This window comes from Myotis yumanensis, unplaced genomic scaffold (assembly GCF_028538775.1).
Source record: "Myotis yumanensis isolate MYYU_CA2020_CCGP unplaced genomic scaffold, mMyoYum1.0.hap1 SCAF_3, whole genome shotgun sequence".
NCBI classification, from domain to species: Eukaryota; Metazoa; Chordata; class Mammalia; order Chiroptera; family Vespertilionidae; genus Myotis; species Myotis yumanensis.
This window is the reverse complement of record NW_027223754.1, coordinates 118,369,898-118,394,031: the sequence shown is the minus strand read 5'-3', so window position 1 is coordinate 118,394,031 and position 24,134 is coordinate 118,369,898. Positions and strand designations below refer to the sequence as shown.

The following is a 24,134-nucleotide window of genomic DNA, read 5'->3' as shown; positions in this document are numbered from 1 at the left end:
CTGGCTTAATGAATTATTATAAGGGGCACACCTTTGTAATCAGTACCCACCTCAACAAATAGAACTTTATGGGCCACATCAGAAGCCCTGTGCTAATTACAGTCCTTTCACCATTGATAATAGTTAGCCTGATTTTTAAAAAAATCCTTATCTAAGTATATTTTTATTGATTTGAGAGAGTGAGAGAGGAAGGGAGAGAGAAAGAGAAACGTCAATGTGAGAGAAACATCAATTGGTTGCCTCCCTTCCAAGCCCCGTATGGGGATCAAAACCACAACCTGGTATGTGCCCTGACCCGGAATCAAACCCACAACCTTTTGGTACACGGGAGGATGCTCCAAACAACAAAGCGACCCGACCAAGGTCATTATCCTGATTTTTAGAGTTAACACTTATTTGCATTTTTTGTAGCTCTTTCATCCAAGTGTCCAATCACAGATATGACAGTTTAAAAATTATTTGAATATGCAGATTCCTCTTCATCTCTTTCTTATTCTTATAACTTACGTGTTTAAAAAATTGGGTAATTTGACCCATAGAAGTTTCCCAAATCTGGCTTTTCCTAATTGTATGTCCATGACGCTGGTCAGCACATTACTCTGTCCTGCGCTCTGTTGAAAATGTGCTAATAACACTTCCTGCAACGGAGGAAATGTCCTATATGTGTACTGTCCTCTGTGGAAGCCACTGGCACATGTGGCTGCTAAACACCTGAAGTGTGGCTAGTGTGACTAAGGAGCTAAACTTTCAATTTTATATAATTTTACTTAATTAAAATTTAGATTTAAATAGCTACATGTGACTAGTGACTACCCTATTGGACAGCACAGGATGCTTAAGTTTCATTGGGATTTACAAAATAGTGATATTTGAATTCCATATGTTTTTGCTCATTAATTAATTAGAATAATTTTGCAAAGAGAAGCTTATCATTTATTGTACCAAGTGGTACAGTGTGTAGAGATAGGACAAGATAAATACTTGTTTTCCTTGCCTTTCTTCTAATCAGACTTTCAAGATAATTATTTGGTCCCTCATTATTCTCAATAGGTGACCGCTTAGTCTTTTATATATATTTTTCACTTAATCTTTTAAAAATATCATTGTGAACTCATGGATATAAATATATTTAATGAATTTTAATATGTAATTAATATTTGTTGTAAAACTCAAACTGTCCCATCTTTGTGCAGTAGGAACCTCTCCACGTTGGTTCCCGAGTCCTTCTGGCATCGCCCTCGTGGTCTTGACAGCTTTGGGGCTCTGAAATGACAGGATATGCTAGGCGCATACTTTCACACTTCTTAACTCAGATCTGAACCAGCCGCTGCTCCAAGAAGCTCCACTTTCTTTTGAAGGGAAAAGATATTTCAAAACCTCTCTGCGGATCCTAAGTGTTACTCATTATTTCAAGGCTATATCAGAAAACATTGTAGGAAATGTTTTATTATTTTTTATTATTATTATTTTTTAGAGAGTGGAAGGGAGTGGGGGAGAGACAGAGAGAGAGAGAAACATCAATGAGAGAGAGACACATCCATTGATTACCTCTCACACGCACCCCCGACCAGGGCCAGGGGTGGCCGGAATGGAACCCGAGACCCTTCAGTCTGCAGGCCGACGCTCTATCCACTGAGACAAACTGGCTAGGGGGGAGGACTGTTTTATTATTAAAATAAAAAAATATCTCAGGAGTTTAGAACTATGTGGGTTTCATTTTGTTTTTAAACATACTCTCTTCTGCTTCACATTTGTAAATTCTTTCTTCCACACCAAGAATCCTGCTTTTCAAGGACCGAGGCAATGACAGAGTTAGAGTATCCCACGATTACTTATTTACTTGACTCACAGCATGTTCACAACGGTCTCAGAATAAAAACACTAGTAGTCCCACAGATCTGAGGTCAACGGATTTTCAACACTAGAGTGACAAGTCAACCCAACGGGGCAAGAATAGTCTTTTCAGCAAATGGTGCTGGGAAAACTAGATATCCAAAGGCAGGGATGCCTACCTCATACCATCCACAAAAATTAACTCAAAATGGGTCACAGACCTAAATGTGCAGCTGAAACTATAAAACTCTTAGGATAAAACATAGATGTAAAATTGTGTAACCTTGTATTAGGCAACGGTTTCTTAGATATGACATTTAAAATACATACAACAAAAGACAAAAGTAAATACATTGTACATGTTCTCCCTATTCTTTCTCCATTTTTCAGTCATACTTTATACTGCCTGAGCATATAGCCATTTCATATATACCTTTTCTTTTTTTTTTACACCAATTTACTCTTAGTTCTCCAAATAACTGATGTTTATTGCTCTCATTAGTACTTATGCCAACGTGATTTGAGTCATTTTGGTTTTCTGAAGCTTTAATTTTTGGTGAATTCCTCAGGAAGGTCTCATGACCAATATTTCTTAAGTTTGTATATGTCACTGACAGTTTGTGCCCTTTTTATTCAAAAGTCAATCTTGCTCCAAATAAAACTCTTACCTCACATTTTCTTGCCTTGAAGGCCTTCAACATAATATACTATTCTCTTCAGACATAAAGTGTTATGTTGAAATGTCTGATGATAATGTAATTTTCTTTCCCTCAAAAATCACTTGCTAGATGCTCAAATATTTTTTTTCCTTTTAAAGTCCAATAATTTTACTAAATATGCTTGGGCGTTGGTCATTTTGGGTAATGTACTCGGGCAGTGTCTAAGGTCACTACGTAGTATAGAAATTTGCTTTTGCTTAAAAAATAGTTTTTATTATTTGATTGGTTCCGTTCTTTGCCTTTCTTCTTCAGGAACTTTCAATATTTGTAAATTGTATCTTCTTTGCTTATTTAAAAATATTTTTTCATTTTCTCTCAAATCCTTTTTATCTTTTAAAAAAACTATTTAAAATGTCTTCCTTCTTTTTCTCTTAAAGTGTAGTCAGTTTTGTTTATTGACGTTCAAGTTTCTTTAGTTTGTCTTTATTACTGAAATGACTTTTTTCTTTTATTTCTAATTGCTTTTTGTTTTGTTATTTTACTTTTGAGGTTTTTCATTTTGAGTTTCATTCATTCATACTTTGGATCATTTTCTTAAACATGTTTTAGGTTGTTTTGATATGAAAGCTCCCTTTTGAATCTGTTCTATGAATATATTTCCGGTGGTGCTTCTATTTTTTCCTGTAGTAACTTTGTATGGGGTTTGTATTTGATATTTACCTACTTCCTATTTTCATGCATTATTAGTTTTCCTGCACTAATAGGAGGGATGGCCAAGGTAGCTCTTCTGACTTCCTAGAGCTTCTATTTTTTCATGTAGAAATAAAAAAACATGCTGGCTTATTCTGAGACTTGCCATCCTCTCCCCACTTTTATCTGGACCTTCTCTTCTAGCTGTGCGGTGCCCTAATATGCATTTAGACTGGGAGGAACTTCCTCTTATTTTTAGCTGCTGTCCTTGGCTTGGCCTGCCTCGCTTTCTGCTGAATACCTGTTGGCCATACTGGAGCTCTCCTTTCCTGAGGTCAGCCAGGTGGCCTGTGGTCCCCTCTCCTTTTTCCTCCACAGACATGGAAACTATGCAGGTCTCATTTCTGTTAGTGGTTTGGCTCCACTTGCTTGAGTTCTTATGGATATCTCGAACCTAGTTTTGTTGTAATTGCTGTGCATGGAGCAGGAGCTGCGGGGGCGGGAGGGGGGGGGGGGAGCGGAGATAGGTAAGAAATCTGGTTGCTTTATCTGTTTTCACGTCTGGATTCAGAGAAATTTGTTGCTGTTGCTGCCATCTCCCCCAATTTTTTTGAGCTAGGAAAAAGTGGTCATAAGGTATATGTTCAAAACTGAACTTTGGCTCTTTTCTCCCTGATTTTATTTTCTTCTATTTTTCCTATAATCTTTGGGTCCTGGATTTAGCACACCATGTTCTGGATTTCCTGAGTCATTTACCATTAAATTAATGTTATTTAATTTCTCAGTTGTAAACAACTACTACTCTGGATTATTGAGAGGAGTGAAGGGATAATGGAAAGCATCTGGCACAAGGCTTGGTGTATAGTAAACTCTCAATGTTTGAGAGCCCAGAAACTCATCTTGAGAGCACCCTCTCCTTCACCCTCCCTGCACTGGTCCCCAGGGAGCCCTGCTAATTCCGGCTGCACTCCTGCTCTGCAGGCACCATTGCAGTCTGTGCTGCATGGGTCAGATTTTTATGCATGGAAACAAAGGGATGCTTCATGTTCACTGTTTTGAGTTTTCCCAGGGGAGAAGAGCTTGTGGATACATACAAAACTCAGTATAATTTTCTTAATTATCTACGATGAGTTTTTAAAAGAAATTTAAGTGTGATAAAATATACATAAAATTTACCATCTTAACCAGTTTTAAGTGTACAGTTCAGTAGTGTTAGGTACATTCACATTGTTGAGCAACTCAGAATGCTCTTTGTCTTGTAAAACTGAAGCTCTATACAAACCATTAAACCCTAACTCCTCCTCCCTCCCTCCCTTCCCCCAGCCCCGGCAACCACTATTCTCTTTTCTGTCTCTATGAGTTTGACTACTCTAGGTACCTCATAAGTGGAAACACGTGGTGTTTTCTCATAGCACAATCTTTTCAAGGTTTATCCATGTTGTAGCACATGACAAGATTTCCTTTCTTTTTAAGGCTGAATAATATTTCATTGCATGATACCACATTTTGTTTATCTGCTCATTCATCGATGGACACTTAGGTTGCTTCTAACCTTTTAGCTATTGTGAATAATGCTGCTATGGACATGGGTGTCCAGATATCTCTTCAGGACCCTGCTTTCCTTTTTTTTTTGGATAAATACCCCAAAGTGGAATTGCTGGGTCATATGGTAGTTCTACTTTTAATTTTTTGATGAACTGTCATACTGTTTCCCCTAGGCGCACCATTTTACGTTCCCACCAGCAGTGTGCAAGCGTTCCAATTTCTCCACATCTTTGCCAACACTTGTCCTTTTCTGTTTTTGTTTTTAATAATTCTGATGCATATGGGATGGCAATGTGGTTTTACATAATGGGTTTGAAAGGCTATCACAAACATGAACTTTATTTATTCTAAAATATTTTAAGCAAACTGAAAGAGTAGGAACTATTATACCAAATATATGTGCATCCTAACTTTTTCAGAGAGCAGATTTTTGTCATATCCTACTCCATTCTCCCCACTCTGCTTTGTGCTGGCATTTTGAGATATCTTGTGGTAAGAGAGTTTTCAAGTTACCGCATTTTCCTCAAAATTGTTCATGTGTTTGTTCTGGGCAGGCGGAAATATTTATTCAGATTCACAGTGGAAAACTGGACAAAACCTGGGTTTTCTATGTTAACCCCAAGTTTCTGTCCATTAGACCACCATGTGCTCCCAAAGTCCTCATGATCATATTACCTAGAGGCACACCGATATTCATGTGATTAAAAAGCTGCAATAAAATTGCACTTTAGGATAGATTGAAATAATTGTTGGGCAGCCAAAAAGTGCCCATGTCAATCTTGTTTGTACTCTTGTCCCAAAGCTTACAGCCTGGATCTGTTCCAGAACTTTCCAGGAGCACAGGAGTCTGGCTCATGCTAACATCCACTATGAACATCTGTATCCAAAGGAGTGGACCTGCAGCACTATAACAGCATGATGGCTCCCAAGTTAACCCCTGGGGTAGGGAGAATCTGAGTGCTCTCGAGGCTGTATCAGGTCCCTCTGCCTCTGCCTCTGCCTCTGCCTCTGCCATGCCTTGCCCACATGCTCATCAAGAGGGAGCCCCAGACACTGTGAGCACCAGACAGGCACATGCACTACAGATATCCTGGGCCTGGGTGTGGACATCGTTTAACACCCCCACCCCCAGAGGAAGTCGGACTCTGGAGGACCCTTGGGTATATGCGTACTGAGTGATCTGCTAGGGTAAGATAATGACACAGCTCTTATTAAAATCTCCCCAAAGAATAGTTATAATCATTTTTTTTACATTTCTATTAAAATCTCAATTCAGACAGTAAACCTGCCAAATTTTTTGGCATTTTAACTTAAAAGTCAATGTTTCTTTAGCATTCACTGAATGACAAAATATACTTTTACGATAGATATACTTATGCATTCTGCTCTGCCCCCGTCTTCCAAGCATCAGAAGCATTTACTGAAGTGCCTTCTCCATCCGCTTAAAATCAGAACTCTCAATAATACCTTTCACTTTAAACTGAGAACTATCAAAACGCCACAGAGCACGTGCGGGTATCGCGGGTGTGAGGGTGTCTGGGAATGAGGTCGAGATGTGGAAGAGCCAAAAGGCGGAGGAGGTGGAGGAGGAGTACTTGTGTGAAAAGTTCTAAAATAATATTAAGCACAGATTTTATTAAAGTACTAATAAATCCAATTTGTCAAGTACATGCTTCATTGTCACACATATACTGCATATCAGCAACAGTGAGATACATGCTTCACTAATTTACATTTAAAAATCACCTGAACTATGATTCTCAAGTCAGGTCTGCACCGAGAGTCCTGTGTGCTCTGAGTCGCCAGGGACTGATTCTCCTTGTGGATCTGTTCTTAGATGGCTATTGGTTGTGTAAAGTTGATTCTCTTGACTCCACTGCAGGTTTCCAATGCTATTCTTGAATATAGGAATTCAATTTCTCTATGAAAGTTTTCTCAAAGGTTGCCTCAAGACTCCAGAATCACCTGGGGTGGGAAGTGCATTTGCTAGAAAGACAGATTCCTGAGTCCTGCTCCATATTTACTGACCCAATCTCTGTGCTTGGAGCTCAGGGCTGTCTACTTTATTTATTTATTTACTTACTTACTTACTTACTTACTTACCAAATCCCTAAGTGATTCCTATGCTTATTAATGTGTGAGGACCAGTGATCTGGGCCTTAGCTCCCCACTTAAGGTGGCTGCTCTGAGGCAAAAGGTAATGCAGGTGATTATGAAGTGGTTTAGATGCAGCGACTGAGCTCAGTTAATATGGGGATCATTGAAAGACGAAGGGACCTGAACTTAATCTTTGTCCTTTTTAATATCATTATAAACAGAAATGTTCCCCACTCTAGCTCTAGGTGGTTCTAGAACTGACCTTAACTTTTGTCGTGAGGAATAAAGAGGGTTTTTTCCCCCTAGTCTGGAAAGACAAATGAACTAACAAAAAAGAAATTTATGAAGAAGTTGACATTTTTATAAGGAAGACCAGCCAAGAGTGACAAATAGAAGACACCATTGAGAGCTGTATAAAGAAACATCCAGGCAAGCAGAGGTTATGATAGTTAAGAAAGGAGAGAAGTAAATACTCTGTATTTAGTTTGTGCTAGAAGCTAGTTTTGTTTTTAGCTCTTGTGTTAACTGGGTATTAAGTTGCTTATAAGTGGAAAATAAGAGTTCCATGAAGTTCTTAGTGGGTGGCTCTCAAACTTTAGAGTGTATAAAATTCTGGAAGGGTGACTATTAAAATTCAACTCCCAAGTTCTAGATTTCAACTTATTAGGGCAGGAAGAGACCCAGGACCCTGCATATTTAAACAAGCATCCTGCCTGCCTTATCCAGTTCCATGACCGCACCTTGAAAAGCAGTGCTCAAAGTATGATGACCTCAGCCTGGCTCTTTCCCCTGTATTTGTCCTGTATTTTAATGTGAGAACTTTGACTCTTGGTTCTGAAAGCAGCCAAGCTTTTCTTAAAATTGTAACATCACAAATAGTTCAAACTATTTAAAAACAAGCCTGGCTAATAGATTCCTCATAGCCATCAAGGCAAAGCTTCTGTTTCTTCTATGTGATCTTGCCTCTCCCCAGAACTGCTCCATTTAGTAGAAAGGAGAATTGTCAATCAGATTTCAAAGGAGCATTTGGGCCCAAACTTTCTGGCTGTTCTTTCTGAAATATGCCTGAACTTTGCATTTATGTTGGAACCATTTAGTAAGTAGACTGTTTCTTCCTAAGGTCAATCCTAATTTTCAGGAAGTCATTTCACCTTAAGAAAATCTATGTCACTAACTATAAGAGCCCTTTTAAAATTGGCAAATTGCTATAGAGCAATTGAATCCCTAATGACACACAGCAGTGGGATACTGGTGACTGGTAAGTGAACTTCAGCATTTCCTGACATTTACTCAATTCCGGAAGGATGAACAGCTTGAGGGAACCCAAAGATGTTTATTTTCACCCTTTATAAAATAGATTTGAAACCAGGCTCAGTCACAAAGAGAAACAGCAGATTCCCACTGATGTTTCTCAGTGGTGCTGACCTTTTAACCCTATGAAATGCAGGGCCTCTTTATTAGGGTCAGGTGGGAAAATGGATGGATTGTTTATTGCTTTGGCAAATATTACAAGAGAAATGTAACCTTGCTAACAAAATGTGATCACTTGCACTATTTTACCAGGATGCTCTGGAAAAATAAGATTAATTATCCTAGCTTGCCATTCTGTTCTCAGATTCTATTTGAAAGGAAATGATCATCTTTATTGTCACTGAGCAGATACCAAACATTTTAAAATTCAACTTAATGTTAGTGCTTCAGGCTCACTCAAGCACTCTTTTAGTTCTTACTAGCTTTTTCAGTAAGCCCACACAAGAGAGTCTGTGGAATATGATAACCTTAAAAAAATAAATACCCAAATGTAATTACTAAAAATGGCTGCCTTCTTTTTAAGATACAACCCAAAAGGATAGAACTATTAAGCTGCCAAACATGGCAGTTTAAAGGGGAATAACTAGTATATTGATAGAACAATTTTTGTGGATTTTTTAAAAATTCCATTTTCAAATTTTTAAAAAATATTTATTGTTGAGAACATTACAAATGTCCCCCCCCCCCCCCTCCGCCCATTGCCTCCCTCCACCTGGTTTCTGCCCAGCCCCAGGCCTTCACTTTTGTTGTGAGATAAGTTTATGTGTCCATTTTTAATGTATATATGCGTAAAAGATCTTTGGTTAATCTCTTCCCAAACCCCCCCTACCCTCTTCCCTCTGAGATTTGTCAGTCTGTTCCGTATTTCCATGCCTCTGATTCTATTTTATTCATCAGTTTATTTTGTTCATTAGATTTCTTGTTCATTTATTTTGATTTTTTAGATTCAATTGTTGATAGATATGTTTTTATTGTTCATATTTTTTATCATTTCCTCCTCCTCCTCCTCCTTCCTCTTCTTAAAGAATATCCTTAACATTTCATATAATACTGGTTTGGTAGTGATGCACTCCTTTAGCTTTTTCTACTGTGAAGCTCTTTATCTGACCTTCAATTCACAGCAGTCAAATTCAGAGAAGTAGAACATATAATGGTGGTTACTAGGGGCTGGGGTTGGGGGGAGGGAAATGAGGAGTTGTTTCATGGGGACAAAGTTTCAGTTTTACAAGACGAAGAGTTCTGAAAATTGGCTGCACAATAATGTGAATATACTTGACACTATTGAATTATACAGTTAAATGGTTAAGATGGTAAATTTTATATGTATCTACTACAATTAAAAATAAAAAGTAACTTTAAAAGCTCAACAATAAGAAAACAAACAACTTGATTTAAAAATAAGAAAAAGAGCCCTAGCTGGTTTGGCTCAATGGATAGAGCGTCAGCCTGTGGACTGAAAGGTCCCAGGTTTGATTCCAGTCAAGGGCACATGCCTGGGTTGTGGGCTTGATCCCCAGTTGGGGGCGTGCAGGAGGCAGCCCATCAATGATTCTCTCTCATCATTGATGTTTCTATCTCATTCTCACCCTTTCCATTCCTCTCTGAAATCAATAAAAATATATTTAAAAAATAAAATAAAATATAGCACTATTAGGAAAACACTTTAAAAAAATAAATAAATAAATAGGAAAAAGACCTGAACAGACACCTTAACAAAGAAGATAGGTGGCAAATAAGCATATGGAAGATGCTCAAGATCATGTCATTACGGAACTGCAAATTAAACAACAGTGAGATACTACTACACCTATTAGAATCCCCCAAATCCAAGCACAGACAACACCGTGCACTGGTGAGGATGTGGAGCAACAGAAACTCTCACTCATTGTGATAGGAATGCAGATGGTACAAAACTAAACATACTCATACCAAACAATTCAGCGATCATGCTCCTTGCTATTTACCCAAAGGAATTGAAAACTTATATTCATGCAAAAACACACACATGGATGTTTACAGCAGTTTTATTCATAGTTGCCAACACTTGGAAGCAGCCAAGACGTTCCTCAGTAGAAGAATAGATGAATACGCTGTGGTACATCCAGACAATGTTACACTATTCAGCACTAAAAACAAATGAGCTGTCATTTCCACTGAAAACCATAGAGGAAACTTAGATGCATATTAGTAAGTGAAAGAAGGCATTCTGAAAAGCTACATACTGTATGATTCCAACTGTATGACATTCTGAAAAAGGCAAAACTGTGGAGACAGTAGTTGCTAAGGGTTAGGGGGAGAGAGGGAGGAATAGGCGGAGCACAGAGGATTTTTAGGGCAGTGAAACTGCTTTTGTGATACTATAACGATGGACATATGTCATTATACATTTGTCCAAACCCTCAGAACGTACAACACCATGAGTGAAACAATGTAATCTATGGACTTTGGGTGACTCTGATGTGTGAGTGTAGGCATTCATGTAACATATGTACTGCTTTGGTGCAGGATATTGATATTGAAGAATATGTAACAGGGGGCAGTAATATACGGGAAACTTCTTTACTTTTCACTCAATTTTCCCGTGAACCTAGAACTGCTCTAACAAAATAAAAGTATTAAAAAATAATAAGTAAGTACAGCTGCCACCTACTAGGATGATACTCAGATCTTGTCTTCTAGGCTGTTGACCCAACAATCAATGTTTATTACCTAGTATATCAGTTAGAAGAAAGAAGCAGTAAATATGCAGTTCCATGCTCAGTTTAATATACATTTTTATTTCCAGGGGAAGAAGAATGAGACTGGAGCTCCACACTGGAGTACGGAGTGTAAACAGGTTCAGAGCTTGTGTCAGCTGGGTTCAGGTTCTCACCCCAAGTCAGACAGTTAGCAGTCACGTGACCTTAGGTACATTCTGTAAGGCTCTGAGTCTCAGTTCCTCATGTGTAAAATAAAAACACCATCTACCTCAAATATTGTTTTGGGGATCCAGTGCCACATCGGTAGCATTTAATACATGGTAGTTCCCTGTTTCCTGGGGCCATGTCTCAGCATTAGCTTTCATATGACAATCTGCCATCACTTAACGAAGCAAGATCACAGGCCAGGAACGTGCGATCCTAGGCATCTTAATCTCAGGCATTGGACTAATGCATAAAGGAGAGGGTCCAACATGGATCTAGAGACATTATAAAATTATTGTTCAATGCTGTTGGGCAAAAGGAGCCAGGAGGGAAGCTGGAGAAAGGCCTGAGCCCCGAGGGGCTGTGGGATGTGAGTGCTCACCTCGGGGCCTGCACATGGCCAGCCAGCGGCAGGGGCCTGATCAGCATGCCCCACCTCAGCTGAGTCACGGCAGCAGCTCCTGGGGGAGGGGGGAGCTCTGGTGGCTCCCAGGATGCCAAGCTGGGCCTGGGCGGGAGATTTGCCAAGTGGGAGATCAAAGAGCTTGCCAGGGTGCCCAGAGGCCTTCCCAGACCCCGTGACCTGGAGGACTATGTGTGTGTGGGGGGGGGGGGGGGGGTAGGGAGGGGGGGAGAAAGATGGTGGGCAGGGGTATTTCTAACTTCACTCCTAGAATGCCTCATTTTGTCCTGCTGTTCACTGACTTGAAAACTAAATCACTTAAAATCTTTGACAGTCCGTCGGAATTTCAAACACCCAAAGATCTTTTCACCTGAATGGGAGCCAGAAACCTTCAGGATTTCATTAAGATTCCAAGAAATTAAACTGCTTTTAAGTGCCTGGATGCTGTCCATGATTAGGGATGACTCACAATCTATTTTCTCCCAGGGTCCCCGAGAGAAAACCAGAGCTCTTGATTCATCAGCGGTGGGTCCAAACCCTGTTCCTGGGGGTGGAGGTGGAGGTGCAATGGCCTGGACAGCAGTTGGCTGTGACTGAGAAGCTTTGCAGAACCTCAGGGTCAGGGAGCAGGGCACTGGTGCAGGACTCATGCCAGGACTGGGAAGACCCAGGCCTCCTGTCTAGAGGTGCCCACCCCACCCCACCCTTCCCCCCAGATCTGGGCGGACGTGCATGGGGGCCTGCTGCATGGACAGGTTTTACTGGTGATTCTGGAGCATCAGTGCGAGGCTCAGAGGGAAAGCCTTTGTGGGCATTGAGAGATTTAAGAGGCCCTCACCCCACTGTGTTCACCAGAGAGAGCCCATTACAGCAGCTTCACTACTTCTCGTTTCCTTTTTGCCTTTATTGAAAATGTACAGAAACTATTTGAGCCACAGAGAAATTAGACTGACTTGCTAGCTCAGATTAGAGACTAGAATTGTTTTGTGTTTTTGTTAATCCTCACCCGAGGATATTTTTCCATTGATTTTAGAGAGAGTGAAAGGGAAGGGAAGAGAGAGAAACATCGATGTTGCCTCCCACACAGGCTCTGACCAGACTGAGTCTTCAAGCCTGCAACTGGGGTATGTGCCCTGGACCAGAAGTGAGCCCACAACTCTTCAGTCCACACTCTATCCACTGAGCCAAACCGGCGAGGCCAAGACTGGAATCTTTATTGTGCAGTAGGCTTGTTTTCTTCCTGCTTTCGGCTGCTACTTGATTCAACCTCGCTTTGCTGCCTTTCTTGAAACTCATCCGCTCCTCAACGTGCTTCAGCTGCCACCACAATCCAGAAGCTACCAAACCAATAGCTCTAACCCTCTCTCTTTTCTGGAATTTAGTTCTGCAGCTTCTGTTTGCTGAAACTTACTAGTTGGTGCCTACCATGAGAATGTCTTCAAGAGAATTTAAAATCGCACCTTCGTTTCTCCTATATCATGCTTTATCTGAGCTATTTCTTCTCCAGGCCACTGGTCTTAAACTTTGAACTCATCCTTGCTACTGCCTTGCTACTGCTCCTCTGCCTCCGTCTCTGAATTGCTTCTAACCAGTCACCAAGTCCTATTGACTGAACCATTGAGCTTGCCTCTTGAGTCAATCTATTCTTGTGTGTTTTTGCTATAATATAGACTGAAGTCCTTTAACACAGTCAAGATTAAACAGATGCAATCACTTTCCAATTAATAGGCTGTGATATGTGGTTTATAACTTTTTTTCCCTTTATTGACTTTCAGAGAGAGAGGAAGGGAGAGGAATAGAGAGATAGAAGCATCAATGAGGGAGAAATATCATCAACCAGCTGCCTCCTGCATGCCCCTTGGGGGATCGAGCCCACAACCCAGGCATGTGCTCTGACCAGGAATCAAACCAGGGACCTCCTGGTTCATGGTCGACGCTCAACCACTGAGCCACACCATCTGGGCAATGTTGCAATTAATAATAATCCATAATATTATATATTTTTGTCTTTGTTCACGTCCGTGGTGCTACATGGACACGTGCACAGAGCTCCTAAAACCCTGTAATTTCCTAAGTGAGAAAAGTGATGGGAGCATCTGTTATTATAATATTTGTTCTTTTTTTCCAAGGTTCTTGAAATAGCTCCAGAGTAATAAAGGTGAAAGGAGTGTCTTGCTATTAATAACAAGCCCTTTCAATCTGAGTTTATGTTACTGAGGCAATCTTTGGAAAGCCCCTTGATAACTGCAGGAAGGGACCTGGTTGCCAGGGGAACCAACCATGTGATTAGAGGATTGGAACTTTCGGCCTCCACCTCGGACCACTGAGGAGGGGAGAGGGGCTGGAGGTTGAGTTAATCACAGTGGTCAAGAATTTATTCAGTCACGTCTATCATGTACTGAAGCCTCCACAAAAACCCAAACTAAAGGGGCTCAGACGCTTTCCGGTCGGTAAACATGTGGAGGTGCTGGGAGGGTGGCATGTCCAGCGAGGACATGGGACTTCCACACCTCCTCCCCTACGCCCTGCCCTCTGCATCTCTTCCATCTGGCTGTTTCTGAGTTGCATTTTCTTTTAATAAACTGATAATCTGGTAAGTAAGGTGTTTTCCTGTGTTATATGCGCCATTCTAGAAAATTATTGAACCTAAGGAGGGGGCTGAGGGGACCTCTAATTTGTAGCCAGTTGCTCAGAAACGCAGGTGATAATGGGACGTTGGCATCTGAGGGGGGCATTCTGGTGGGACTGAGCCCCCAACCGGGGAATCTGATACTATCTCCAGGTAGGTAGTGTCAGAATTGAGTGAAATTGTAGGCCCCCCAGCTGGTGTTAGAGAGTTGCTTGGGGTGGGAAGACACCCCCGCTCCCCGCCTTCACATCTGGTATCAGAAGTGGAGTACTGAGAAGAATATAGAGCATTTTCCTTTCTTGACCCCTGCTTTCCTGTCTTCCTCCTCTAATTCGGCTGTTACACAGCAGTCGGGTGACTCTTTCCAAAACTTGACACAGAGGACTCCGTGTTATAAAACTTTAGTGACTTCCCTTTGCCTAAGTTGCCAGATAAAAGGACAGGATGCCCAATTAAATTTGAATTTCAAATAAGTAACAAATAAAATTTTAATAACTTTTAGTATAAGTATGTCCTAAATATTTCGATGAAACGGAAGGGTTGGTAGAGTGCCCAGGAAAGGGAGTCTGAATGCTGCACTATTTGCTTCTAAATGCGCACAGTCGTGGGCGGCTGACGATGGATTCCAGAGCACTAAGCACTTTCTGCACCTGACTCGGGCCTCACCCTCTGAGCATCACTTGCCCTTCCTTTCCACATGTCAGGGAAACTCTGTTTTCCCATGCAATATGTCAGACATACTTATACTAAAAGTTATCGGTTGTTTATCTGAAATTCAAATTTAACTGGGCATTATATTTTATTTGCCAAATCTGGTGATCCTACTCCTTGACTACATAACAGAAATCACACTCACTCATGTGGCATTTAAGGCTCTCTGCTGTCTGATCTTTTCCTACTACTCTTGACAATCAAACTTGTCTACTCCGTACTTGGGCAATAATATTCCTCTAGCCCAGTGCTGTCTTTGCTGAGGTAGCGTTTGTATCCTATCTGGCTGCGATCTGGTTAAGACGCTTTGCAATATTAATAGTGCCCTGGGACTCAGGAACATTGAAGAGCCAGGAAGCACACTGGGCCCTAAATGGCACTGCTCCTCACCTGGGCAAGAGCAGGAAAGCTAACATTCCCACAGGAAGGCCAGCTGCAATTGTGCCAACACTTGGTAAGCAGCGGGCTGTGTTTCCTAACCCTGCAGAGTACAGGAGGAGACCCCTCCCTGCAAAGGCAGCTGGTGCACATGGAAGGGAATAAAAGGTCAGGGAAGGGCAAAGCCAACATCTATACAAGGCTCACCATTGCAGTCAGGGGACTTCCCTCTTGAACCTGGCATCCCTCTGGCCTCCTTATTTGGTCCAAATGCTCCAGATTCCCGCAGCGGTCTTCATGTGACAGGCTCTGCCCACGCACAGTCTAAGTGAGTCAGCATTGCTCCATAAGGCGGACTCAGAGTCGGACCCACCTTCTACATTAGGGTCTCTGGATCAACAATAACAACAAAAGAACTGTCTCCCCTTGACCTGACGCCCATGCTCCTGAGAGTGCACACGAGATCGAGTCAGGTGCTCATCACCCCATCATCCCGGCTTTTACACTCAGTTCATGGGTCAACAAAACCCCAGATCCTTTTCTCATAAATTGTCAAGCTAGATTGGCTTCCTCTGACCTTCCTCTGACCTGTCCTTGACTTTTCGCATGGGAATCCGTGCTGTTGTATGTCTGCTGGGTTTCAGGTCAGTATTCAAAACCATTTGTAACCTGGCTCCGACAACTATTCTGTCGGCCACCATTCCCTTCTTGGGCTCCCTGAGCCTGTGGTATACCGCGGGAGACCCCACAGATGGGCACGGCCAGTAGGCGGAAATTCATCTCCAGTTGAAAAACTATACAGTGTATTTCTTCCCATAAGAAATCAAAGTATCCCAGACATGTGGAAAGGAAGAGCAAGTGGGGCTCAGAGGGTGAGGCCCGAGTCAGGTGCAGAAAGTGCTTAGTGCACTGGAATCCATCGTCAGCCGCCCACGACTGTGCGCATTTAGAAGCAAATAGTGCAGCATTCAGACTCCCTTTCCTGGGCACTCCACCAACCCTCAGTATCATCGCAAGCAACTTCTCTCTCATGTGGGCCCAGCTCCTCCGCCTTCCCTTGTTTCTCAAAAGAATCAGAACTGTGAGCACAGGGCTTTCCCCACGTAGCAAAAGCCTGGGGCACCAGACGGTCCCAGTCCCCTTTCCACCTACAACTTACCAATGAATTTAAATTGTCCCTCTCCTTGCTTCTCTCATCCAGCATGTTGCTAAGTTACAGAAGATAATTAGGAACAGGTTTTGGAGCTCATTACAATTCTAAACATGGTTCTCCTCTCCTCCCACTCTCCCCTCTCCCCCAGCCCCTCCTTTCTCTTCCGGAGGAGCAGGAGGAGCAGGAGGAAAATGCTTGACAAATTCTGATTTAACTGAAAGCAAGAAAAACCTTCAGTTTTCGGAGCAGGTAACGCCAAGCTGGGCATGGTGAGAGCTGCACAAAGAAATCCATGTTGCAGAAACCCATGAAATACTTGGTTGGCCCTTGCCCTGCTTCAAGGCAAATGTCAGAAAAGTACCTACGCCTTTAGATGGCGATTGTTGGCTCTGGCTGACACCTGGGACAGGTAGGAAGTCAGCAGTCAGAACTTGCTCATTCTAAAGGAATCTTCTTACCACCATTCAGTTGAACATAGTGTTTCAAACCAGAAGTGCAGTCGTTTTGTCTGAAAAGTGGTCACTTTGATTTCCCAAGCAACCCTCGCAGGGCAGAGCAGAGGAAAACAACACTTTAATCCGTTGTGATTAATGGCACAAGGTGAGCGCCCCTCACATCTGCAGCATCATTCTCAGAGCAAATGAAGAAGGACCAGCTCAGACATTTAGGGAAAACTAACAGAATTCCAACACCTGCCAGCACAGAGTTCACCATTCTCCCTCCCAGGTTGGAGTCCCTGGGCACTCGGATGACCGGCACCCTCTGGCCTAAGTCAGCCTCACCCTACTTTGACCCCACCAGCTTGTTTTCGATTTGCAGGCCCCAGGAGGTAGAGCTGAGGCTGACACCTGGGCACCCCGCCCTTTGCTAGGTGCCAGGGGCTGATGTCACCCGCCGTTGCTGCTGGGCACCTGTTTCTATTCTGCTTCCCTAGGGGCCCTCCCTCAGCTGGTACAGAGCCAGCTGGTCCCAGGATGGTGTGTGGATGCCTTTCTCTCCTTAGATTGTAAGCAACCCAAGGCTACAGAGGGTGCCTCACCCATCTTTACACCCATAAAAGTTTTTTATTAAACAAATGGGTTTTCACCCTCAAGTGAAAGCTGTCATTTCTAGTCTATCTTAGAAGGCTCGGCTATTTCAATCACAAAGCATTTAGATTTATACTCTGAATTGTGAGAACAGATTGTACAACGCTGTTTTTGAAAAATTAAAGAGGCCTCCAGAGAAGACAGCCCTTCTACCCTGAGACTACTTAGAAGTGTTAGTTGTTGTTGTTGTTGGGCTTATGTGCTAATGATGCCAAGATCGTGTTTTTACTTCAGCTGTAGTTGTGTATAAAAATTCCATGGCTCGCAAAACTCTGCGAAGGACTACTCACCCCCCTCATGGTGAGTTCCCTACCAATGCCACCCTCCCCATCACAGCTACTTATGCTATTTTAATAAAACAAACCCAGCCCATTTGCTAGTACATTGTTTTCAAGTCACACTGAGCTCAGCACCATTGACTGACGTCAGTCAGTTCAAATCCTGCCTCTGCCGCAGGAGAGCTGTGTTTCCCTGGGAGAGGAAGTCACCCTTCCTGAGTCTTGATATCCTCACCTGTCAATGAGCTATTGCTATATGGCTTGTAAAAATGTAAGTTTTTTTGGATTCTGCACGTGAAGTAACTAACATACAGCTTGGCAGGTAGCAGATGTCCAATAAATGGCAAGAGACATGATGGTTGTTATGCTGGATACAACCTGTTAAGTATGAAGAGGGTGTAGGACTGCTGGGAGTGCAAGCGGTGAGAGCAACGCAGCTCCCAGCGAGGTTAGAGGAGTGTTCAGCCCATAAATCCCACTCCTGGAAACAGCCTCTCAGAGAGCCTCGGGGCCAAGACACAAGGCCCAGCTGATTTATTGCAGCATCTTTGTGGGTGTGCAAAGTGACAGGCGACCTGCGGTTTAACTCAGCGGGATGGGTGAGAACAACGGCGCTGCATCTGGCAGAAGACTGCCAAGCGCAGGCAAGAATTGGCCAGAGGTGCCATCAGCAACACCCACTGGTCTTCACAACACAATGTGCTGTTTAAAAAAAGAGAGAGAGAGAGAAAGAAACAGGATGAAATCTATAGCACAATTCCATTGAGGTAAATTTAAAATATCTACATACATGTAACAACACTGTATTTCTCAAAGATGCACACACATTCAAGAACCTGTGCCAAGTGACTGGAGTGGGTGCTGACAGGTCTGGGAGAAGGGTTAGTGGCAATGGGGAGTGGTGATGAAGTGGAAAAAAAATAAAATGAAATAAAACAAGAGCAGGGCCTTGTACCAACTATTCGTGAACTTTGCATGATTAATGCATCCTTTCACTTTATGTGAAAAAAATAAAGTGGTGGTCTCTGCTCTGTGACTTGGATAGATTTACTCAAAATGAGTCAAATCATCATGTCCATCAGTCCAATGTCAAGGACAAAATGGAGTTTTCTGCCAGTAATGTGAATGTCTTAACTCATCTTTATATCCACAATACTTAGCACAGCACCTAGAACACAATAGGCAGAAAACAAATACTTGAATAAATGAACAAAACAAAACCTACATATATATATTTATGTGTGTGTGTTTGTATATATATATATATATATATATATATATATATATATGTTTTTATTGCATTTTTTAGATAGAGAGGAAGAGGGGAAAGAGAAAGAGAGAGAGTGAGAGAGAGAGAGAGAGAGGAATATTGGTGGGCTGTCTTCTGCATGTCCCTTACCGGGGATCAAGCCTGCAACGCAGGTATGCGCCGTGACTGGGAATCGAACCGGTGACCCCTGAGTGCACGGGACTCCACACTGGCCAGAGTAAAACCTATCTATGTTCACATAGAACTTTTTCTCGTTCACTTACTGAGGCTGACAGAACCCTTGGGATGACAAAGGGATCCTCTGAGAACTTACCAGGAGCCAACTATGTTTCTAGGAAATGAGATGAAAATACAAGAAGTGTGTTGGAGCTGGTTTTCTGATCCTCGAGAAGGTTTGTTTAATCTTTGGAGGAAGACAAGACTTAAATAAAACAATCAAAGACCAACCCACAAGAGCATACAGTAAATTGCAAAATTAGCATGTGCTGTGAGCTCTGAACTCTACACAACCCAAAGAAGGTGACCCTGGCTCCACAATGTTATAGGGTAAGCGACATGGATGCCACCTCCCTCACAGTATAATTGATACTCTGTGACATCAAGGTCATATGCCAAATCCCAGACCTAACTGCAAATTTAAGGGGAAATCACCTTCTGAAGTGACATATGGCATGTCAAAGCTAATGGACCCCAGAGTCTGACTAGGCTCAAATTCCCACCAGCAAATGTACTTGTATCACAATGACCCTGGTTTGCCCTTCCCACCGACCCCTTTGTATTTATAGGGTAAGAATGTGCCTTTTGAGCCTTCTATTCGTTTTGAAGCAATGAGGCATATGTGGGTAGCAAGTGGTTGGGATCAAGCAGTCTATCTAATCCTTTATTTTAATTTCTAATAAGTCATTGGAACCTAATTAATCCCTTCACAATCCATTCATTCCATGGCAGGAGACTTTTCAATTTCTTGGGATGTCTCAAGTTGTTTGTTTATAGCAATAAAATGTACTGGGGTGTGTTTTAAGAATCATATTCTATGTATTTCTATTCTGACCTATGGGCAGTCAAGGGAGATAGACTGTTGTTTGGCAAAGAGAAATGTTGGTGTTAAAAGGGGTTTGGATTTAGATTGGCCTGTTACCCAAAAAATGCCATCCTCACCTGAGAGTCAGAAGCAGGGACCAGGAAGGAGGGGACACTACACTTGGGAGGAAGGGCCTCTCCCTTAATCCCTCAGAAATCCCCAGAATCAGAATTATGGGCATCGGTGCTTCTTTCTGAGTCTCAAGTCAGGATTATCAACTCAAACTACTAGACAGGGCACCCTGAGAGCAACCAGCAATCAGGGCAGCAAAGAAAGCTCATCCGGAGCCTCCAATGGGAAGTGCAGACCAGAAACGCTGTCTCTCTCCGTCTCTGGCCTCTCTCCAATCATTTTGCATCACAAAGCCGGAGAGATGTTTTTCAGAATAACTTAGATCATGTCACCCCCTCCTCATCCTTACCTCTGTTTAATGCTCTCCACAGTTTCCCAGTGTTCTTGGTGTAAAGATAACACCCCACTGTGGCCAGAACTATGCCTACCCAGCTGGACCTCTGCTTGTTGCCCACCTCTTATCTCAGAACTGTCCCATTCCAGGTTGTTCGCAAATACCAAAGACTGTTAGCCTAGAGCAGTGGTCGGCAAACTCATTAGTCAACAGAGCCAAATATCAACAGTATAACATTGAAATTACTTTTGAGAGCCAAATTTTTTAAACTTAAACTATATAGTTAGGTACACTGTTATTAACTTCATTAGGGTACTCCTAAGCTGGCCTTTGCTAAAAATGTCCTCAATCTGATTGAGGTACGTTCGCTGAGGTCGACCCCTCCCAACTCTCCCATCCACACTCGGCTTGTATACTGGTTTCGTCTATCTCCTTTCATTCATCCTCTCTATATGTCCAAACCATCTCAACATACCTTTCTCAGTCCTCGACAATATATCTTCTTTCACTCCACAACGTTCCCTAAAATTAACTTAATAAACTTTACTTAAAGTTTTAAGTCAACTTCGCACTGTACGTGCATGCCTGCACGTGGTATTTTGTGGAAGAGCCACACTCAAAGGGCCAAAGAGCCGCATGTGGCTCACGAGCTGCAATTTGCTGACCACTGGCCTAGAGGCTTGGTGCTGCCCAGTCCCTGAATCCAACAGGTCAAGAGAGAAAAGACTTTAGAACTAGACATATCTCAGTTTGAGTTCTAACCCAGCCATTTACTAGCTGTGAGACTTTAAATCAAATGTTCTGATCCCCAATATTCTTATGTTTGAAATGAGGATGATAATAATAGCTACATTATTTTTAGTGTTTACGACATGCCAAATTCCATTGTATGATCTGGTCCCTATTTATATGTCCAATCTCATTTCACACCATACACTTTCTGCTATAGCTGCGCTGGACTTCTACACATCATGCTCCCATATACCGCAGGGCCTTTGTGCTGCTCTTCTCGCTGCACAGGATACTTTCCCTCTCATTTTCCATTTCCTCCTGGTTAGCAATTAAATATCACCTTCTCCAAAAACCCCTCCCTGATTCTCCAGTTAGATCAAATGCAGTGGTAGGTTTATAGTACACCCTCCTTAGGGCACTTGTCAGTTGTAATTTTACATTTTTAGGGGATGATTTGATTGGTTTTTCCCCTGAGTTGTAAACGCCAAGACAGCACAGGCTGTGTACACCTTGCAAATTATTGTATCCACAGTATCCAGAACAGTAAGGATACAGAGGATATTTAATAATAGCCTGAATAGTGAATGAATGAATGAGAGAGTGAGTGAGTGAATGAATGAATAAATCAGGGCTGAAACTCACTCCCATGATTGGGATTGTGGGCTTGTCGTAGAGGTGAGAAAGCTGTGTGTACTAATGTTAGGATTACAGATTTAGAAACATGACTTTTGAGTTTAGGGTGACAACTATTTCATGAACACATGTAATGGGAGATGGAGATCTGGACTGACAGTAACTGCAAAGAGCAATCGTTTGCTGATTGAGGTCTGCTGCATGCTGGGCACTGTGCTGGGACACTCACACATATTATTCCCAGAGGTTCAGAGTGTTTATTTGAATCTTGGCTCCATCACTTACAGAAAGTGTTTCTGTGAGCAAACTACTAAAGTGCCAGGTGCCTCCCTTTCTTCATTTGTAAAATAGGATAATAATAGCACTTACTTCAGACTGTTATTGTGAGGTTTAAATGAACTAACACATACACAGCCCTTACAATGGTATTTGGCATGTAGTAAACAGTAAAAATATCATGGCTATTACCATTCTCATTTCAAACAAGAAAGCTGGGACTCAGAAAATTTAATTAATTGGTTTAAAGTCCCACAGCTAGTAAATGGCTGAGTTAGAACTCAAACCAAAGTGTATCTAGCTCCAAAGTAGTTCCTTTGTTGACCTGTTGGGTTCAGGGGCTGGGCAGCACCAAGCCTCTAGGCATAGTTCTTGCCACGGTGCCCAAACAGAGCCTACGATTCAGGGACAGGAATAGAGTAGGGACCAAGTGATGAGACCAGGAACCTCCCTCAAAACGTACAGTGGCTGGGACCAGTTTGCAAAGTTAGTGTGGATGACCAAGATGGCTGGTGGCAGCAAGCTGGGCCTTAGAGGTTGGGATTCTTCCCAAATCCTGGGATGGGTCTGGGCCTGTAGGAGGAAAGACTGTGGAACCAGCTGAGGGAACAAAGAATTCTGGGGCCTGGAGCAGGCCAGTCATCAAAGCAGTGGTGAGCCACATCCTGAGGCCTCAAGCCTGTGGGTAGGCGTTTTGGGGCATCAGCAGCAGGAGGAATGTGATCCTGATGCCCACTGTTGAAGCAGGACATGCATTTTCCTATAGAAACAGTTATGCCCATGTTGGGGTCTACAGTGTAGCATCACAGTACTACCGTGCAGTTCATCCTGGCCCTCCCAGCACAAACCCAATTTCAATAAGTGATTCTTCTGTTTGTGGGAGAACATGTGTACTTGTCAAATCATGGATCCCAATATTGGGTTCAGAAAATATGGCCCCTGTAATTATCTATAGTTGAGCTATATTGTGAATTAAACCAGCTCTTGTGGAATACAACTGAGATTCTCATTCCTATTTCTAGTTCCTGTGGGAAAATTCATTCTAAGTTCCAAAGAACTTTTGGGACAGAACACATTCATAGGGCGGGCACTGCCTACTCATGGAAAAATCCATTCGCTATTATTAAGTTCAATTATAATGACATGTGCTCTTCCTTGACATATTCCACTTTCTTTTTATCCACAAGAGACAGTATTTTAACAAAAAACAAATATATTGAAAACTGTGGCCTGACAAGGAATCGGGTCCCCTCAACAACATATGAATTAAAGGAAAGGAGTTGGCCATTTTCTAACTGAATGCTAGTTGTTCTTAAGAACATAACAAGGTCGCCAGCCAGTTTGGCTCAGTAGACAGAGCGTCGGCCCATGGACTGAAGGTTCCTGGGTTCAATTCTGGTAGGTTGCAGGCTCAATCCCGGGCCCTGGTCGGGTGCATGTGGGAGGCAATCAATTAATGTGTCTGGTTCACATCGATGTTTCTCTCTCTGTTTCTCCCCCTCCTTTCCACTCTCTCTAAAAAAAGAAAGAAAGAAATCAGTAAAAAACAATATAGCCAGGTCAGTGGGGGTGATTCTGCCATAATAATGTATGTATCAGTCCACCAGGCCAGCTAGTCCATACAGACTTGAGAAATTTTGTCTGCACTTCAGGGGGACCTCACATGAACTCTGCTCTCGCCTGCCTTCTTTTCTGAGGGAAGCAACTTCCTTTTGATTAAGTGCGACATTCAAGACTTGTTTTGTCTTTGTGAACAGAATTTTCCCCTTTCTCCCTCTCCCTCCATCTCACTGTATTACTCATGGCTTTAGTTCCTGCATTTTGCATCCACTGCAGAATCAAACCAAACCACAGGTAACCAGAGCACAAGAACCTGTATGACCTTCAGTTTTAATGTCCCAGATTTGGCTCATTTATTATATTTAGTTTTTTTTCCATTAACAAAAAGCTTTGTTTCACTTTTATACAAAAAATATCAGAACAATAATAAAGAAACAAAACAGAATCTGTAAATTTCACTACCCTTTGGAACATCTACCTTCCTCTTCTGCCCGCTCA

At 42.3% G+C, this 24,134-nt stretch overlaps 1 protein-coding gene across 1 annotated transcript in view; it reads right to left on the bottom strand.

The window, feature by feature from the left end:
* Nucleotides 1-24,134, bottom strand: part of SPATA13 (spermatogenesis associated 13) — a 357,606-nt gene that overhangs the window by 239,497 nt on the left and 93,975 nt on the right. The window lies entirely within an intron of this gene.